The following is a 20,067-nucleotide window of genomic DNA, read 5'->3' on the forward strand; positions in this document are numbered from 1 at the left end:
TCCTCTGCCACCGCTGTAACAGCTGTGGCAGAGAAAAACGATGTTCGCCCATTGAATTCAATGGAGCCAGCAATACAGCCGACTCCATTGAAAGCAATGGGCTGCCAGCGAGCGCGGGATGAATTTTTGGGAAGGGCTTAAAAATATAAGCCCTTCCCTGAAAATCATCCAAAAATGTGTAAAAATAAAAAAAATATATATATTCACCTTGTCCCTGCAGCCAGAGTTCAGCCGCGGCCGGCCGGCAGTTCTCCTGAACTGCTCTGTGTAGTATTCAGCAGCCGGGGATTTAAAATCCCCGCCTGCTGAATGGGCTGCCTCTGATTGGTCACAGCCCTCACCAATCAGAGGCAGCTCTCACTCACCCATTCATGAATTCATGAATGGGTGAGTGAGTGCTGCCTCTGATTGGCTCAGCGCAGGGACCAATCAGGGGCAGCTCTCAGCTGTCATTCAATAGCTTAGAGCTGCCCCTGATTGGTCCTTGCACTGAGCCAATCAGAGGTAGCACTCACTCACCCATTCATGAATTCATGAATGGGTGAGTGAGAGCTGCCTCTGATTGGTGAGGGCTGTGACCAATCAGAGGCAGCCCATTCAGCAGGTGGGGATTTTAAATCCCCGGCTGCTGAATACTACACAGAGCAGTTCAGAAGAACTGCCGGCCGGCCGCGGCTGAACTACGGCTGCAGGGACAAGGTGAGTATATATATATATATTTTTTTTTTTACACATTTTTGGATGATTTTCAGGGAAGGGCTTATATTTTTAAGCCCTTCCTGAAAATTCATCCCGCGCTCACCGCCAGCCCATTGCTTTCAATGGAGCCGGCTGTATTGCCGGCTCCATTGAATTGCAATGGGTTGGACAGCGCTCCTTTGATCGGGGCCTTTTCACCGAAAACGCTGCTAGCTGCACATTTTTCAGGCGATTTTTTTGGCCCCGGTCACGCGATTTGTGGATGCGCATCCGTCATGCGATCTGCAAATCGCGGCAGAAAACGCCCATCTGACCAAGCCCTCAAACAGAACCTGTCAACTCCTAGAAACCCCATAAATTAAAGTTATGAGCTCTTAGGAAGGGGGCTATTAATTGAGGGATGTGATTTGTATATTTACCTGTAATCCCGTTGTTTGCTCATGAAGCTGCTGCTCGGTGCATGCAGCGCACTCCTTGAGCACACAAATCATGTCCTCTCATTATGACATAATGATATAATGGGAGAGTTATAGGGCATGTGACATCTAAAACATATCCAAAAGACTTAAACCTTTGGCACATATTGCACCAGTCATCCGAAAAACAATATTTCAGGGACTGAATGCTGCTGAGAATTGGATTGAACTGATCAAGTAGTTCAGTAGAATCTCTGGCCATTACTGCTTTGGTGACACTGATTACGAATCTTCGCAGTACTGGAGATCCTCCTAACACTCCGTACGGAATGTTTTGGAAATTTGGAACCCTGAAAACCTATCCTGACCTAGTCCTGCTTTCATTGTAACAGTTGTAACAAGCTACATTCTACGGGAGCAGTAGTTGATAAGGATATATTTTTTTACCTATGAAAGTAAACAAAAATATTTCCATATATTGCCAGTAAGCGGAGATCATAAAAGTAGTGAAAAACTAAAAAACTTGCATAGTTTTCAATTTTGCAAAAATTAAGCTTTATTTACCAAAGGCTTCTCTCACTCAAGTGTATGGTCGCTGTGTATTACATGCATAGTTTTTGATCACGTAATACGCAGTACCAATCTCCCATAGACTGTACCTTTCATACACAATGTTAGAAATATGCATCCAAAAAAATCACGGCCTGCACTATCTGCGTGCATATTACCCACTCATACATGCCAAGATAGTGTACAAGGATTGAGTGTGAAAACCCTTTCAAGTACGCATCTCATTGTATACCTGCTGTATGCTCACGTGCAACAACTTTTGCATGTGTGAGATAGGCCTAAGGCAAAAAAACACACGGGCGCTGCTACAGAGCATATTAGCGCATAAACCGGGGTATGTTGTATTTTGGACTATTCAGACTCCATGCGAATTTGAAAAAATAGTGGGAAGATAGGTCCTGCCCTATCTTTTCCGCACGTAGTGTTAACTACATCCGAGAATTATAGGGAAGTCCTATCTTTTCTTGGGCGTACTATTAATGTTACCATACAGTGCGGCATGGGGTCCCGCGGTCGGCGCGCGTCGCTCCGGCGTCGGCTCCAGCAGCCTGGAGCCCTGTGTCGAGGTCATCCCAGCAGCTTGGGTTGGCCAGTGGGCGGCGGCGTGGGCATGCCCGCCCGTAGGGTGCCGCCCGCACTCCTCTGTGCTTCTTATACAGCAGTGGGTGGAGTTGCCTCCTCCCACTCTCCGCCCCTGGGCGGAACCTTGTGGTTAAAAGACTGGCAGTGAACTGAGCTCATTGCCAGTTATTGGTTCTGCATACACCTAGCTAGTCTGTCTGCGGTTCTCCTCAGCCAGTCCCTAGTTGCCGGTCAGCTCCCTCTGGTTCCCTATTACTCTGTCTGTTTTTGTTGGTTCTGTTTGCCTCTAATCTAGTCTGGCCCAGTCAGCACTAGTTGCTATCCAGCACCCTGCCAGTTTGCCTGTGAGTTCCATCTCCAGCCTTGTAAGTTTTGTTGGTCTGATTCATCTGCCTCCTCTGTCGGCACTCTGTTCCCCCCATTAGGTAGTTTCCTTCTTGTCAGCCGCCAGGTCCCTAGCCAGTGTAGGGACCGCCGTCCAGTTGTCCGCCTGGGGTTAGCCAGGGCCGAGGCAAGTAGGCAGGGACAGTGGGGTGCGGGAAGATCAGGGCACCCCACTTGGCGCTCGGGGGGCAGAGTGCCGTAACAATTAATGTATGACATTCCCGATAGAAAGAACAAAACCATTGAAATCAATGGCTTTGTTTTGTCCCATTATGTGGCCATGATTTTCCGGGGCACATAAGGGGACTAAAACACACCCATGCGAAGAAGCCCTTAGGCTGGACAACTCTTTTACATTGTGCATATATATGATTTAAAGTATGCTCTAGTGCTGTAAGAATGGACTGCACTGATTACAGTACATATGTAACTCTATAAACCCTAGTCTATGACCACATCCATAGTCACAGCTCTTGACATAAAGAACATTACATAACAAAATATATTTTTGAGCTAATTTCTACAACCAAGTAAGAAAAGTCCCTTAACCCATTCCAATCCACTGTCTGACCTCTGAAGACATTATGATTTAAAGCTGTACAGCTCTGATGTTGGAAGACATCCGTCGGGGTTCTCTTACTGTTTATTGCCAGCCTCTCTGCTGTCAGAGCCTATCCAACGTGTCACCTCATGCAGTACTGGCTTTAGCCAGCAGATAGCGCTATTGTATAACGGCAGAAAAAGAGTAAGCCCCCTAGGAAAACCAGGATACAAATTGGATTAAAAAGGGTTAATAGATGTCGAGCTGCCTTTTCTCTTCATGTAAAAATAAGCCCTAATGTACCTGCTTATCTTTGCCTCTGCAATAAGGAATAGTTAGAATCTTCACTTGTAGTGACTTTGGGTGCTATTTACAAGTTTCCAGATTTCCATGTGTCCCCCATAGGCAAGGGCCAGTATTTCTTTGGAACACACCAAATATAACAATACCAATCAGAAATGTCTTGTCTGCTGCAGTTTCCCTTTCAGAAGTAGCACAAAGCCCCTTTAATTAATACGTTCATTGTAACTGTGCTTATCGAATCCATTTGCATGGAGTATGTAACGCCGGCAAGAAATGTGCTGTGCCAATAATGATCATAATAATAGAGGATGCAGTTTAATAGTGTAAATCTGGGGGGGGGGGGGGGGGGGCATTATCTGTTCTCAAACTTTACAAATGAACCTTTCATATTTTTGATTATGAGCAACAAGTGTAGAACACCATAAAATAAAAAACACTGTTATATTATAATATGATGAATGCTATAAAAAGAAGCGATCATTTTCAATTGTTCTGCTTTATAGTTGCAGAATTCATGAAAGTCAAATTACAAGAGAATGCAATCGAAAAAAAACTGCTAAAAAAGAAATACAATGTTTAACCCACTCCTGACCATACATCTTCTCTTCCCATATGTTAATCATTCCACAAAGGCAAGATCCAGTATGAAGACCCATCATTATTTCAATATCCGAATGGTAATGACATGAGTAATGGTGGCTTCTGGAAACAATGCACTTCCTCCAAGCTTCTGCAGCTTGTAGAGCCAGAAGATCAAAAATGATAATATATGCAAAGAGCAAATGAGGAGCTGGAAATGACTACCTTACATGGTAATGCTTAGCACACAATGAGATGGATCCCCGGTGTTCCTGACACATAATTTGTTCCTTCCAGATGTGCAGTGAACTCTTGTATTGCGTTGTATAATAACAACATGGGCAGAATCCAACTCATTGCTTCTGCTGAACACATAAGTCTGTCTACAGATAAATTGCTCCGAGCGGAATTACCTAAAATGATATTATAAGAGCCACCGGCTTCGCACGCAGCTGAATTACGCAGCTTGAGTGAAGTTCGGGTTCCCACACAGTTACTAATTCTAAACTGATTGAAAGTGACAAAGAGAAGCGACTGATCAAAAAAGAGATTCTGTGCATAATCGTAAGTCTACTACTGCTTTTAAATGGAAATGTGAAATACAAAGTACACAATGTATCATGAGTGTAAATATTCAGTACAAGAACAAATCCCGCACAGTGGGACATTGCCAAATACTGCATAAACATTGTGACAAACAGCCTGTTAGATGTACATTGCAAATAATCGTCATAGATGATCTGTAACATTGCTCTAAAATAAGAGGTGTACAAATCGCTTTTGATATCTCTTTGATAAAATGTGCCGGGGGACTTTTTAACATACAGCGGTTCTGTGAGGAAAGGCTAATAAATATACAAGTGCTCTCAATTGTATAGACTCTTACATATATCGAGTTCCATGATGCATTTCATGCTTTATCACTTGGGTTAGAACTAGGGATGAGCGAACGTGTCCGTTACGGACACATCCGCACCCGGACACCGGCTTTGCCGAACACTGCAGTGTTCGCGCGTAAGTGTCCGGGTGCCGCCGGGGGGCGGGGAGATGCGCGGCGGCGCGGGCGGCAGTAGCGGGGAACAGGGGGGAGCCCTCTCTCTCTCCCTCTCCCCCCCACTCCCCGCCGCACCCCCCCGCGCTGCCACGGCGGCCCCCGAACTTTTTCGCCCGAACACTGAAGTGTTCGCAAAGTTCGGTGTTCGGGCGAAAAAGTGGCGGAGCCGAACGTGTTCGCTCATCTCTAGTTAGAACATAACTGTTAGAAAAATGTTACACGAGTAGTGCAAATCTACACTGTTGGGTTCACACGTTTTACTTGCGCAGAGCTGCTATGTGCAGAGTTAAGGCCGCACTCACACTGACCGCTTTTTACCGCATTAAATGCAGAATCCTGAGTGCCACACTAATCGTAGTACATTGCTCCCATTGATTTCAAGACCTGCACTCGATTGCGGTGCTTCTAACACTGTGATTTTCGAGCACTGTCTGTTCTCTTTTTCCATATGTTCACGTTTTCTTAATGCAACCCATCACAATGATGGGGTGTGTTAAAAAGCGCCATCAAACTCTGTGACGCGTTCAAAAATACAGCTTGATTCTTTAGACTTTGCACATCAGATTACCTAGTGCCGCACCGATAGTAGCTTTAAAGCCTCGTGTGGTGCAGAGTGTTAAGGCAGCAGAAATGCAGTTCTAAGCTCTCACTCACAACCTGAAGATTGTGAGTTCAATCCCCATATGGTTCAGGTAGCCGGCTCAAGGTTGATTTAGCCTTCCATCTTTCCAAGGTCAGTAAAATGACAACCCAGCTTGGTGGGTAATAAATAAATTACCTGAAAGCACTGCGAAATAATTTAGCGCTATACAAATAGCAAGACTTTGTTTTTATCTAATGTCAGGTGAGAAATGTCACATCAGTAAGCTGGAGCAAAGCAGATAGCAGCTAAGAAGATATTGTTCTCTCCATGGAGAACTCAGCAACAAGGGTAGATTGGTCCACTATGCCACCCAAGTATACTTCAATAAGGCTAATCTCTGATGCAATATGGGCCTAAAATATCCAAAAGAACACTACTAGAGATGGGCGAGCGTACTCGCTAAGGCAAACTACTCGAGCAAGTAGTGCCTTATGCGAGTACCTGCCCGCTCGTCTCTAAAGATTCGGGTGCCGGCGGGGAGCTGCGGGGGAGAGCGGGGAGGAACAGGGGGGAAGATCTCTCTCTTACTCTCCCCCCCCCCGCTCCCCCCTGCTCACTCCCGCAACTCACCGCTCTCCCCCGCCGGCACCTGAATCTTTTGAGATAAGCGGGCAGGTACTCGCATAAGGCACTACTCGCTCGAGTAGCTTGCCTTAGCAAGTACGCTCGCTCATCTCTAAACACGACCCCACCTGCAGCAGAGTTTGGAGACAGGCAACTTCTACTAGGGTTTATTTTTATGGGAAGATTTACAGATAGCCTATTAAATCACACTGATTTTATGCTCTATATGTGCAATAATAACCACAAAGTTCAAAATGGAACTGTGCTTTCTGAAAACTTTTGACATGTCATAGGAACATGCCGAACGTTTTCATCACTGGGGTCCGGGTGCTGAGACTCCCACTGATAGCTAGAACAAGCCAGATGAAGCGCTCATCTGAGCACTGTCACTGCTCGCTAGCTGAAGATGGAGTCATTAGAAAGTCTATGTGCAGTTATGCTATGATTAAAATGAACCTGTCATCAATTTTTACTATAGTAAACTAGGCCAAGAGCTAGAATTATTACCTACTACTGTTACGAAACTTACTTGAGAAATTGTTTAAAAAGTTCCCAAATCATGCAGTCTGCTCTGTGGAGTGCAACGTGGATGACTTACTATTTAGAAGAAGAGAGCGGTGTGCATAGGGGGAAAGCCTGCAAGCAAAAGAGATGGTCCAACTCACCCACCAGACTGATCTGCATGATTTACATACAGTGCGGGAGGTTTTTAGGCAATGATTCCGCAAGTATCTATAGGGAACTATGGGAAAGTAGGTTTTGGAAACAGGTGTAGGTAATAATTCTAGAATTGGGCTTCGTTTACTATAGTAAAAATTGATGACAGGTCCCTTTGAGGGCCAACTGCCTGGCTTGTAGGCATATAGCTTGTGTGCTTGCCATTTCCAATGTTTTGGATGCAATTTATTTTCTTTTAACTTTATATTTGGAGTGTTGGGACCTACATTTTTTTTGCAATTTAGTACTGTAACCCTTGGATTAGTAAGGTAAGCTGCTTCACCATATTTAAACTTGCTATCTGTAGAGTTTATACATTGTATTTCTGATGCAAACATTCACTTAAGTTTGCACAATATGTAATATTAAGTGTGTTCTCATAAAGTAAGTACTAAAATTTCTATATAGGAACACAAATATTTGTTAGCCAATTTTGTTGTATATTAAATGAAGAACGATTTAAAGTGCATGTAGTATGTAGAACATAAGAAATATCACTTTCAGTTATATAGGTCGATATAGCAGTGATCCGAAAGGAATATATAAGAATACAAAGTATACCACAGGTGATTCAAAACTTAGAGTATTTAGTATAATAAGAAATGAGGGCTTTTTAACAAATACATGGTCCATCTTACTGGAAGTGTCAGTTTTGAATATTGTTTCGTTCCTGGAATTTGCTTATTATATATGGTAATTTTAGTGAAATGAGAGGTAAATTGGTATGTGTCATTAGCAAACTGAAGCACATGAGGGCTTATTTACACAGTTTGTGAGGGAAATTATATCTTGTATAATTTAGTTTTGTATTTCAGGCTAATTTTGGCTATGTCTGCAAACGGAATGTTCTGCTGAGTAAATTCCGTACACTATGGTAATGATGTTTATCACCTGATACAAAGACAGTGAGTCTCCAAAAGGCAAGATACACAAGATTTTCATTAGAGCAATGGAGCCAGCAGAGTGATGAGTCAAGAGAACATGATCATTCTTTACAATTCAAAGGAAAACTAGTTTGAACCAGATGAATGATATAGCTGTGTTTGGCTCTGTAACACCCATTTCTGTATCAACCTGAAATCTACTTTTTTGTATATAAAAGCTATGTCTTAATACAATAAATCAGATAATCTCTTGGATAAGACATCCATTCCATTGTGTTGCATGAGATGATTTTCTCTGAGCTCGAACCAACGGCATCTAATATGGCACCCGCAGTATATCTAAGAGCACAATTGCACTAACAGGTTCTACTTAATCTTAGGTTCTACAAATAAAGGCTATGATTAGAAATGGTAAGTTGAGGTTGATGTCACACATAGTTTTGGCTTACAGGGCCAGGGTTTCTTGCTATATGTCTAGTGTGTAAAAAGGAATACCAGTGCTCCAAAAATGTAAAAATGTTCTTGGCGTTGTCATAACAAACTTCCCTACTAAACTGTCAAAAATGGATTTGTGCATTATTCTTATGAAACATAAGGTATGTTCAGATATATCTCAAGGCAAATGTTGAGATATGGTTATAATAAAAAAGTAAGTGAACTCTTTGGAATTACCTGGATTTCTGCATTGATTACTAATTAAGGCCGCCTGCAGACGAGCGGGTCGGATCCGGCAGCGAGAAATCTCGCCGCGCGATCCGACCCCAGAGCCTGCAGGGGCGAGCGCGTACTCACCCGCGCCTGGCGGCCCCGGCTCTTTGATGTGCCGGCTGCCGCGCAGCCGGCGCATGCGCAGACCGGAGCCGGCGGCCAGGTGAGTGCGTGCTCCGCACAAAATTAGAACATGCCGCGGTTTGTTTGCCGCGCGAGATTTCGCGCGGCCAAACCGCGGCCGTCTGCATAGGAGTGCGTATTGTAATGCACTCCTATGCAGACTTTCAGCGGCGGAAATCCCGCGGGAAATCCCGCGGCGGGATTTCCGCTCGTCTGCAGGCGGCCTTAATCACTTATTTTTAGACAGACCATGAATCTCATAAATCTTGTTTGTTCGATCAAGTGAGCTGGCGATGTTATCACCAATTCGTCCACGCTCAGGTAGCGTGTTTAAACTGCACAATTCTCATTGAGAATCATGCTGTTCTCATGCACTACTCTTTCAATGTTTCACATTCCTATGGGTGAAACACTATCAGTGTTTAAACTGCCGACAGTGATTTTCATGCCGTCTGAAACTTAATGACAAATGAGAAGCACACAATTATTATTCATTATTCAGTCATTGGCTGCATTTAAACGGAATGATTAGCATTCTGTTTCGCTCATTTGAACAATTTTGTGAACGATATCATTCAGTCTAAAAGCAGCATTCCTGTAGGTAGACACATTCCAACTGAACTAGGAATACAAATAGTTGTACTGTTCATGTCCTTTACTGATCACATTGAGTAATCATCTACAGTGCAGGGAGAAAAGGTAAGTGAACTGTGTTTATGTGTTAATGACTTCTTCAAGAGCTACAGTAATTGGCAAAAAAGTGTTTAATTAAACAGTTAGTGTTGTTTCAACAAATTTATGTTAATCGGATTTCCGATGTGATAACTAGGAAGATTGCAACTCACTTTATTTACACATTTTTCTTCTCACAGAGCCCAAGTAGTTAAACCCCTTGGAAGGTCAATATATCCACAGAACAGCAACTTTAGACCAAATTCACAGAAAATAATGCTGCCTGTCTTATAGATAAAACATACCTTGTATTAATTTATCTAAAACAAATAATGAAAAAGATGGGGAGTGCTAGCATATACCCTGTTATACACTATTATTACCACTAACAATATGAAGAACCCGACCTGTAGCAGTACCATATGCTAAAAGTAAATGCTGAGCTAAATATGTATAACTAATATAAAAAATCAAATGCATTTCAAGGATACTTTTCCCAAATCCCGTTATCATAAACCAATTACAAATGTCAAATGTCAAGACGCTGGATCCACTAAAAACATAGTCACAATATTAAGTGACAGCTTTACTCATGTCATGTCCCTTTTATACATGGATATGATAGACATGCTTAGTGATGCAATGCAAACAGCAGTCCGATATGAACCACAGTGTGATGTAAACCATGGTCAGAGGACGATTGATTTTCTGCCTGAAAAGCTGCTCCAGAGTGTTGGCCACTAGGGATCTCTTTTCCTTCTAATATACTGTCCACTGCCTGTTGTCAAGTGATGCCTGTCTATAGTAACAGATTATATGAAGTGGGGGTGGGAGTCAGCTGGCATAAAGGAGATCTGTGTAATACATACAGCTCATACAGCCTGTTCATCCTGCTATCCTTAGCTGCAGCAAATTTCTACCAAAAACAGCATCAAAATTTGCTCCATTTTTGTGTGGATTTTGATGTGGACGTGCTGTAAAAAAATCTGCAGCAAATCTGCACATGGGAACATACTTTTATCAAGGTGGACAGAGAAAGGCTCCTCCATAGAAACAACAGATGGCACTATTCTAACACTAGTCCTGGAATATCTGGATAGAGAAATATTTTGTAACCACTTCAGGACTGTTTATAGACTACAAACATCCAAACAGTCCTCATCTATCTCTGCAAGGATATTTTAAACTGTCTCTGCAGATAATCTGCATAGAACATCCCCTAACCCCCACTGTGCACTGAGCTCTGTTATGTTAGTCTTTGATTATCATTCAAAAAAATCATTGAAATGAGCTAAAATGAACAATAATCGTTAATTGTAAACACAGCTAACGATTGAATGACGAATGATGAAATCATTCATCGTTCATTTTATGTGGGCATAAATATCAACATTGGCTTGTTCACTAATCATTTGGTTCAAATACTGATCGATAAGTTGTTCTCATTCACTTATACAGTGAATGTGAATGACTGAGCAATTTCTCATTTGAACAAGCCAACAATGTATCTGCCTGTATAAACAGGCTGCCTGTGCAAACAAATGAATTTTGACATTGTTCGCTTGCTCAAACAAGAAATCGGCAGGTCTAAACAGACCCTTAGCCTGGAGAGCAATCAGTATGGTCTCCAGTCATGTGATGGCTGTGAAAAAATTGAATTTGAGAATATTCTTCCAAATTTAAAAAATTGCTGCTATATTTATAAACCTTATAATGTTCGAAGTTAGAAAATGATACCAACATAATGTGGACATATGGTAAATGTTATTAACTATTTTGTGTGGTATAACCATCTGAATTACAAGCAGAAATCGTCAAATCTAAAAGATGCATATTTTTCCAAATTTCCTCTAAATTTAGAATTTAAAAAAAAATAAATGCGAAACATACCAACTAGAGATGAACGAGCATTCTCGTCCGAGCTTGATGCTTGTTCGAGCATTAGCCTGCTCGATGTACTCGTTACTCGAGCCGAGCACCACGTGGTGCTCGAAAAAATTTCACCCTCTCCTCCCCACGTTTTCAATGGAGCCGCGGCTTCTGCCGGTGGCTCCATTAAAAATAATGGTCTGCCAGCACCCCTGAATTGTTTTTCATGGAAGGGCTTTAAACATAAGCCCTTCCCTGAAAAACGATCATTTTAGTGTAAAAAATAAAATAAAATAAACTTACCTCTCCACCGCTGGCGTGTCCCCCGCGGGGATGAAGAACACATCTGCCGAATGCGGCAGATGTGTCCTTCATCCCCGCTAGTAAATTCATGAATGGGTGAGTGCTGCCTCTGATTGGCTGAGCGCTGGGACCAATCAGAGGCAGCTCTCAGCTGTCCTTCAATAGCTGAGAGCTGCCTCTGATTGGTCACAGTGCTCAGCCAATCAGAGGCAGCCCATTCATCAGGCGGGGATTTTAAATCCCTGCCTGCTGAATATTACTGAGAGAGTGCAGGGAGAAGAGCCGGCTGGACGCGGAAGAAAGGTGAGTATTCTTGTTTTTTAAATTTTATTTACCATTTCTTCTTGTTTTTCAGGGAAGGGCTTATATTTAAAGCCCTTCCCTGAAAAACAATTACAGTATGCCGGCAGCTGGATTCCCTACCACAGCTGTCATCTGTGACAGCTGTGATAGGAAATTCTTTATTCCCCACAGGGATGAAGAATTCCTTTGCTGCATCTGTCACAGATGTGGCAGGTGCAGCAGGGAATTCTTTTTCCTCATGGGGATGAAGGAAACATCTGCCGCATGCGGCAGATGTTTTCTTCATCCCCGCGGGGACATGGCAGTGGCGGACAGGTAAGTTTTATTTATTTATTTATTTACACTAAAATTATTGTTTTTCAGGGATGGGCTTATGTTTAAAGCCCTTCCCTGACAAATCAATGATGGGTGCCGGCAGCAGGATCCTCTACCGCAGCTGACATGTGTGAAAGCTGCAGAAGGGAATTGAAGAATTCCTCTGCTGCATCTGTCACAGATGTGGCAGGTGCAGTAGCAGGGAATTCTTTTTACTAGCGGGGATGAAGGAAACATCTGCCGCATGCAGCAGATGTGATCTTCATCCCCGCGTGGGACACGGCAGTGGCGGAGAGGTAAGTTTATTTATTTTTTTTACACTAAAATTATTGCTTTTCAGGAAGGGCTTATATGTAAAAAAACAAGTCAGAGGTGCTGGCAGAACATTGTTTTCAATGGAGCCACCGACAGCAGCCGCGGCTCCATTGCAAACAATGCAGAGCATAGGTCACCTTGAAAATCCTCAAGTCTCCTATTGACTTCAATGGGGTTCGTTACTCGAAACGAGCTCTCGAGCATTAAAAAAGCTTGGCTCGAGCAACGAGCACCCGAGCATTTTGGTGCTTGCTAATCTCTAATACCAAACAAAATTTACTGCGAATATAAAGTAAAATGTGTCACAAAAAACAAATCTCAGAATCTTGAATAAGTAATAGCATTCCAAAGTTATTACCGCATGTCAGATTTCAAAAATTGAGCTTGGTCACGTAGGAGTAAACTGTCTTGGTGGGCCATGTGATTAATCGGTGTAAATAGAAAAATATTTATAATTATCAGCTGGGTTTAACTTTAAGAATATTTTTTAAGTGATGATAACGCCTTTAACATGAATGAAATTCCACTTTTTAACACAGTGGAATAAAATCATTCAAATTGTTACTGTTGAGGGGGTTCCGATATGTCTATTATATCATCAGAATATTTGATAATTACTATCCTTGCCTTATGTCAGCACTGAGTATTGACCTGCTATAAAGGCAGTATGTTATATTTTACATTATTACTAAATGTACGTGGCGTTGCAAATTGTACAGTGCCGTAGGAGGGTGCATTCACCTCTGTTCACAGACAGCTCACTTTGCTCTTAGTGAAGTGCAGATTATCTTGTACTTATTGCCAGCATCTCTATTACTGATTCTAGGCACATACATAGAAGCAGAAACATGTTCCAGTCTTAAATACATTTCAATTCTCTGCTTTCTTGTCAATCTTGTTTTAATCTCTCATGATGTAGAAACAGTAATTACATTTTCCACTTTATATTTCATTTGGAACTTTATACATTTCAATAAAATACTTCCTTCTTTTTGGGCTTTCATTTATCTTTTGCTTTTAATTGGCATATTTAAGGTTCTTACACTTGAGCAGGCATTATCTCTGTAGTCATGTCACACATTGCTTTTAATACAAAGCAGTTATTTATTTATGCACATTCATCTAGTTCATTTTCAATAATAATCAGAGGAGGAAATTTATACAGCAGTTCAACAAAGATCAATGTGTGAGTCAAGGATAGAAATGAGGTAGGGACTGACCTAGTTCTCTTGTTTGTCTTGGTCTTTTCTGTTAAGTCAATAGCACAATGTTATAAAAATAGTAGTTATCCAAAGGTACTTATTAATCCTTTTATGACTCCTGTAAGCATTTGCCAATCTGACATATTGAAAAGCACACCAAAGGCATATGGTCATCTTTGCAAATCTCCCACTACAATAAACTGCAAACTGATAATACACCACAAAAGGAAATGAATGCAGGATTTCATATTGACTAGTTCAATGCTTTTGTATTTCCAGATGGCTACAATGTATCCATCAACAGTATAAACAAAAAATGTTCTCAACACATCAGTGTTCAGTCATATTCACATCCGCTCCGGGGGCTCCATTTAGAGATGTCTGTGCGGTTGGCATAGAATACTGGATAAAATAGTGTGAAATGTTGCGCTATTTCATCCAGAAAAATGTTAGGCAGCATACTGGAAGATAGACTGACCCCATTACAGTCTTTGGGGTCCATATGGCTCCACTGGTGTCCAGCATGTGCTAGATCTGGAACTTCCAATGTTTTCGTTGTTCATCTCCAAGCATGCAGCCAAACAACAAAAATATGAAAAAACAGTAAAGTGCAATAGAGCCTTACTAACGCTAGCTCTATTAGCTAAGGGCAATGTGGAAAGGGATAATACAATTTACTTTTTAACCTCTTAGTGACAAAACCTGTTTGCGCCTTAATGACCAAGCCTAATTTTGCAAATCTGGTATGTGTAACTTTAACAGAAAATAACTTTGTAAAGGCATGATCAGAAGTGACAGAGGCAATTATAGGGTTAACAGCCGTGATCAGCATTCACACTGATCGTGGCTGTTGTTGACGGATGTCCATGTATCGGCTCTTGATTTACCTCCATACAAACACTGAACCACCAGGACGTAGTGGTACATCCTTTGTCTTTAAGGGGTTAAAGCAGTTAGCATCCCCTTTTTTCATTGAGAAGGAGTTGCTTAATTCAAGGTGAAAGTCTTTGTGAGTAAAGCGGGGATGGTCTCAGTTTAGAGTAGTCACATTGTAGAACACATATAATAAAAAGAGAAAACAATTTGAGAACAAATCAAGTAGAACTGTGCCGAAAGGGATAGTCTCTTCCTGCCCAATGTTGAAGGAAGTTGACCCAGGCATTGGATATGCTGTAAAGAGCTGGGAGACAGGGGCTGTAGATTCACACAGACATCTTCTCTGGTGGCCAAACCCCACCATCAAATTTAACAATTATTAGAATTTTGAAGTACCTTTTTTATTTTCCTACACCAAGCCAAGTTTACACAGGCTCATAGGTGTCAGAATAATACCCCCCAGAAATTACCCCAATTTAAGAAATACACTCGCTAAAGTACTTATTAAGAGACATCGTAAGTGTAAAGGTTGTGTGTCTGAGACCTGAGGTTCTACAGGTTTCTTTGTGCACACCTTCACAGGTAGGGGTTAATGGAGCTGGCTGGGTGTGGTATTCTGCACCAGCCAATCCCCCTGGTCTGCGGCAGATAAATACCTGCAAACTCTTGGGAGAGATTGCTGGTCATTTTAGTGCTTTATGTATCACTGTTTATCCCACTCAGAGCTGGTGTGTGCATGCTTGTCTGTAGTGTCTCTCACTGTCCCGGAAGAGGATCTAGACACCCGCTGTCCCTCCCCTCCTAGTAATTTCTGAGGTGTATTAGCCCACAGGTTTCTTCCCATCTCTGGGCAGGTATGGCCTCCAGACATCTTATGTGCGCATCAGATGGGAGATGCTATGGCTTATCATCTGTATGCATGTGAGCTCTGTGTGGGGTTCCTGTTATATGTTGCATGCACAACCATGTGTGTTAGTGTGAGCAGTGATGTGTGGTATGTCTATGCGGGTGGCCAGACATGTGCTCAATGTGTAGTCCTGTTCTATGTGGTTTGCATTACTCTGTATGTTGGTGTGAACAGTGACATGTGGTATGCCTGTGCAAGTGGCCAGACATGTACTTTATGTGCAGTCCTGTTCTGTGTACAGTGTGTGTGAACAGTGTTGTGTCCTACGTGTCTTTTTTGTACTTCTTCAGGTTCCTGATCAGGGATAGCCAGGTCCCACATGAAGACAGTGGGGCCAACTTTATCAGGACGATTACCCTGCTTTTAGGCACAGGTTCCCCACTTTCCCTGATTAGTAAGGGACAGGGGTCCTTCTATCTTAGCCTGGAGAAGTGCACAGTTAATGCTTCTGCAACTTTTCTGAGCAATTATCTGAACGATAGCTTTTCAGTACAAAGGTACATGAAAAGTAAGCCAGAAACAAATCCAAAAGAAGACTGAAATTATTTACTAGTGGATTTCATCCATGAAATTTTAGGAACTGGTGTATCAGAGGACACAGAAGGGAGAATTAGTAGGGGTAGCACTTGTGGAAAAAGTGATAGCTGTGGAGACATGGGCAGCACTGATCTTTCACTCGACTGTCTGTTCGAGACGGAGTTTGAAATAACAGAGGAAACACACAAACTTCGATGTATGAAAAAAGCTGTTTTCAATGCAGGAAAATAAAATGTGGGAGCCTGGACTTTATGAAGAAATCCTATATGCCTTTATTCAGTGCTTGTTACAAAGAATAGAGGCATATTGGATTTCTTTATAAAGTTTGGGCTCCTGAATTTCATTTTCTTGTATCTACAAACCACTGAGGATCAAGTGCATATGGACATCCTAGGCAACTGAGACAGTTGCAAACAAAGCCGGCACTGACAACATACAAGGTGGTTTGCAATGGTTTTGCATGGTTGGCCATTGGAGTTCATTGATGGAGGTTAGATGCAGGAACCATGAGCACACAGTCCTGGGGGCAGGAGTTGCACACACACTGCTCCTCTTGCACAGCTTTATCTCTATAGCTGAGTAAACAAACACACCCCTCAGATCCAGAATATTAACAGTAACAAAGGGCAATCCTGGGAACACAGCAGACAACATTTTTTTTTTAACCTCAATGGGCTCATCAGAAGTGCTGAAGCATGGGGACATCTTTTGACTTTTCTTTTTTTTTTAATCTAGGAAAACCCGTTTAATTGCTGGAATGGAATACCCTATTAAAAAAAATCTGTGTCTGCTTCTTAGAAGATCTATTTAATGGAGAACTGGGTGACTTGCATTCTTGCTGTTTTCCTAGAGTTAACAGTATCAAATTGACCTCTTTACGCATGGATATAAGGGTTAAGGATTAGAGTTGAGCGAACGTACTCTGCGGAGCTTGATGCTCGTTCGAGTATTAGCGTGCTTGATGGTGCTCGTTACTCGAACCAGCATCACGACCCCGCCCCAATTTGGGAGAGAGAGAGAGAGAGAACACACATGAACCAAGAAAAAAAAAAAGCTCGGGACCCGGTGTCCCACATACAAAAATGCTCGAGTCTCCCATTGTAGTCAATGGGGTTCGTTACTCGAGTAGAGCTCTCGAATTTTACGAAAAGCTCAACTCGAATAACGTGGACCCGAGCTTTTGGGTGCTCGCTCATCTCTATTAAGGATGCATCTTTCACAAGGCTGAAAGTGTTAGAAGACAATCCTTGTGTCAGTTGTCATTGCCCTGTTTGTTGTCACTTAAATTTTACTTGACAAGCAATAACAAGTAAATGACTGAATAGAACAGCTGAATAGAAGTCGTGACATATTTATGAGTGATTTTACGGAAATGACAAGAGCACTACAAGCCTTAATATTGCCAACCATGAGGAGTATATATCAACCTTCTTATACCAGAATTCTGGTAAACAGAAGTTGCAGTTTTGGTGCAAGTGCCAAAATTGTGACTTTTTGAAAGTTTTTGCTGTGCCCTGATAGTATTTAAAAAAGTGGGTGAGGCTTAGCATTAGAGCACATGGCCATGCGTGGTTCATCAGATTTACTATCATTTACACCATAAACTAGCATATATAATAGGTGAAACCTCAACCAGATCGTTGCTGGCATAGATTTCTGCTTTGGTACATGGATGGCCCAAAAGATGTGCCAAATGCATTTGGCGAATTTCACGACAGTGCTGCTTTTACTTAGACCCGTTATTTTAGACACCAGTCTAAGTAAATATGCCCCCTATAAAAAATTCCAACCTTGTAGAGGTTTAAAACTAGAGATGAGCGAACGTGTTCTTAACGAACACTTACGCACCCGAACACCGGCTTTTCCGAGGACTTCCGTGTTCGCGCGTAAGTATTCGGGGGGCGCCGGGGGGCGGGGAGAGGCGCGGCGGCGCGGGCGGCGCGGGCGGCAGCAGCGGGGAACAGGGGGGAGCCCTCTCTCTCTCCCTCTCCCCCCCACTCCCCGCCGCAACCCCCCGCGCTGCCACGGCGACCCCCGAACTTTTTTCGCCCGAACACGGAATTCCTCGCGAAGTTCGGTGTCCGGGCGAAAAGGGGCGGAGCCGAACACGTTCGCTCATCTCTATTTAAAACCTAAACATAGTGCCTAATATTAAAGAAAATAGGCAAAAGCAACTCCTAGCTGTGAAAATGATCAGACAACAGCTGGTCAACAGGTTTTCAGATGCTGGACCTGCAATGATCAGCCGATAGCCAGTGGGCAGGTAATTAGAAAAGGGATTGCCCTAATGGGTAAAATATTTCAACAAATACAGTCAGTTCCCTCAGCTGCTTAGTACAACAGTAGCTAACTCCAATAGTTATGCAGATAAATACTAATTCATTTTTATGGTTGCTTCTCAGCCACTTTCAGATGGTATGAAATCAACCTTAATTTGTTGCGAAAAAGCAAAATTCGCTTCAAATACTCTTGTGTGCTAATTTTCTATGTGTTAATTTTCAGTTGTGTTGGAAAGACTTCTAATTAGCACTTGTCCAAGAATGCCATTAGTGAAAATTTATAGAGTTTTGTCATTATGCAATTCAGAGTTCAAAGCTCTTGTGTGCAACGGCCTTAAGAATAAATGGCTTTGTCACACAGTGCAACTTAACGCTTCTCACCGAAGCCGTTCTGTGGAGCATGGTTTCCTATCCAAGCAAAAATAATTGCTGAACAAATTTAGGCAAAATAAAGATACAAACAATAGACTGTATCTGGAATTAGAGCGTATTTGGTCGCAAATTAATTCAGTAGGCCAGTGATTGTATAATGGCCATTGAAAGAAATTGTCAGATAAAAGCCAATGTTAAAAGCTCACACCAATTTTATACCAGGACTGACTATTGAGGCACTGTAAGTAACATTTCTCTCCCCTTTTCTTACATTTAAAGTAATTGTCATATTACAGGGGGTCTCCAGCTGGAATCTTCCAAATAAAGCAGAAAGCTATTTGAAAATGGCATTTATAAGCTCTCACCTCTGCACTTTATCAGAAGCCAGCCTTTCTTTGCTCTATATTTTATACATTTTAAACCACGCAATTGTACAGTCTGACTTATGACGTTCTATTAGCCAACTCATGATTTTGGAAAAGGCTGTTTCTGTAATCAAAGTACTAACAACTAGCTCATTTCACCTCAACACTATCTGGACTAGATTTCAATATATACAAAAGCTATTTCCAATACAAGAATTTGTGATTTTCAGTTCTGTACGATTGGAAGAAAGACGCTATAACATCCAACTCTGCCAATATTATGGATTTAAAGATATAATCTCCAGAACATTTGGCACCAAATAGAGTATATGACACCAATTAGACCTACATTAAATAGCTGTGAAACAAAAGACATACTGCACCTAAACAAGAAACACAGCACAGCCAATCATTATAAAATAACAAGATAATCTTCATTAACAAACTATTTTAAAGTAACCGAGAAGGTATACAGCCAGAATAAAAACCAGACTAGAGGTAAGTATACATTGACAAAGTGCAAATAGCAAATCAATGGCTACCAAAAGACACACGGAATCAGAAGAAAGAACTCCCACACGAACAACAATAATAAAGTGCAACAGTACTTAGAGAGAAAACAATGTGTCTTATAAAGTTTAACACAAAGAAAGTTTACATTATATCAAATAGCCAAAAAATACAATAGCAGCATATATAATTGCAAACCTGATTCTGGTGCCCCGCCACACATTTCGCCGTACACTTTCTCAATTTGTCTGATTCCTATGTGACTTTGGGTAGCCATTAGAGATGAGCGAGCATACTCGATAAGGCTAACTACTCGAGCGAGTAGTGCCTTATTCGAGTACCTGCCCGCTCGTCTCTAAAGATTCGGCTGCCGGCGCGGGTGAGAGGTGAGTTGCGGCAGTGAGCAGGGAGGAGGGGGGGAGAGAGAGATCTACCCTCCGTTCCTCCCTGCTCTCCCCCGCCACTCCCTGCCCAC

This window comes from Eleutherodactylus coqui, chromosome 1 (genome assembly GCF_035609145.1).
Source record: "Eleutherodactylus coqui strain aEleCoq1 chromosome 1, aEleCoq1.hap1, whole genome shotgun sequence".
NCBI lineage: Eukaryota > Metazoa > Chordata > Amphibia > Anura > Eleutherodactylidae > Eleutherodactylus > Eleutherodactylus coqui.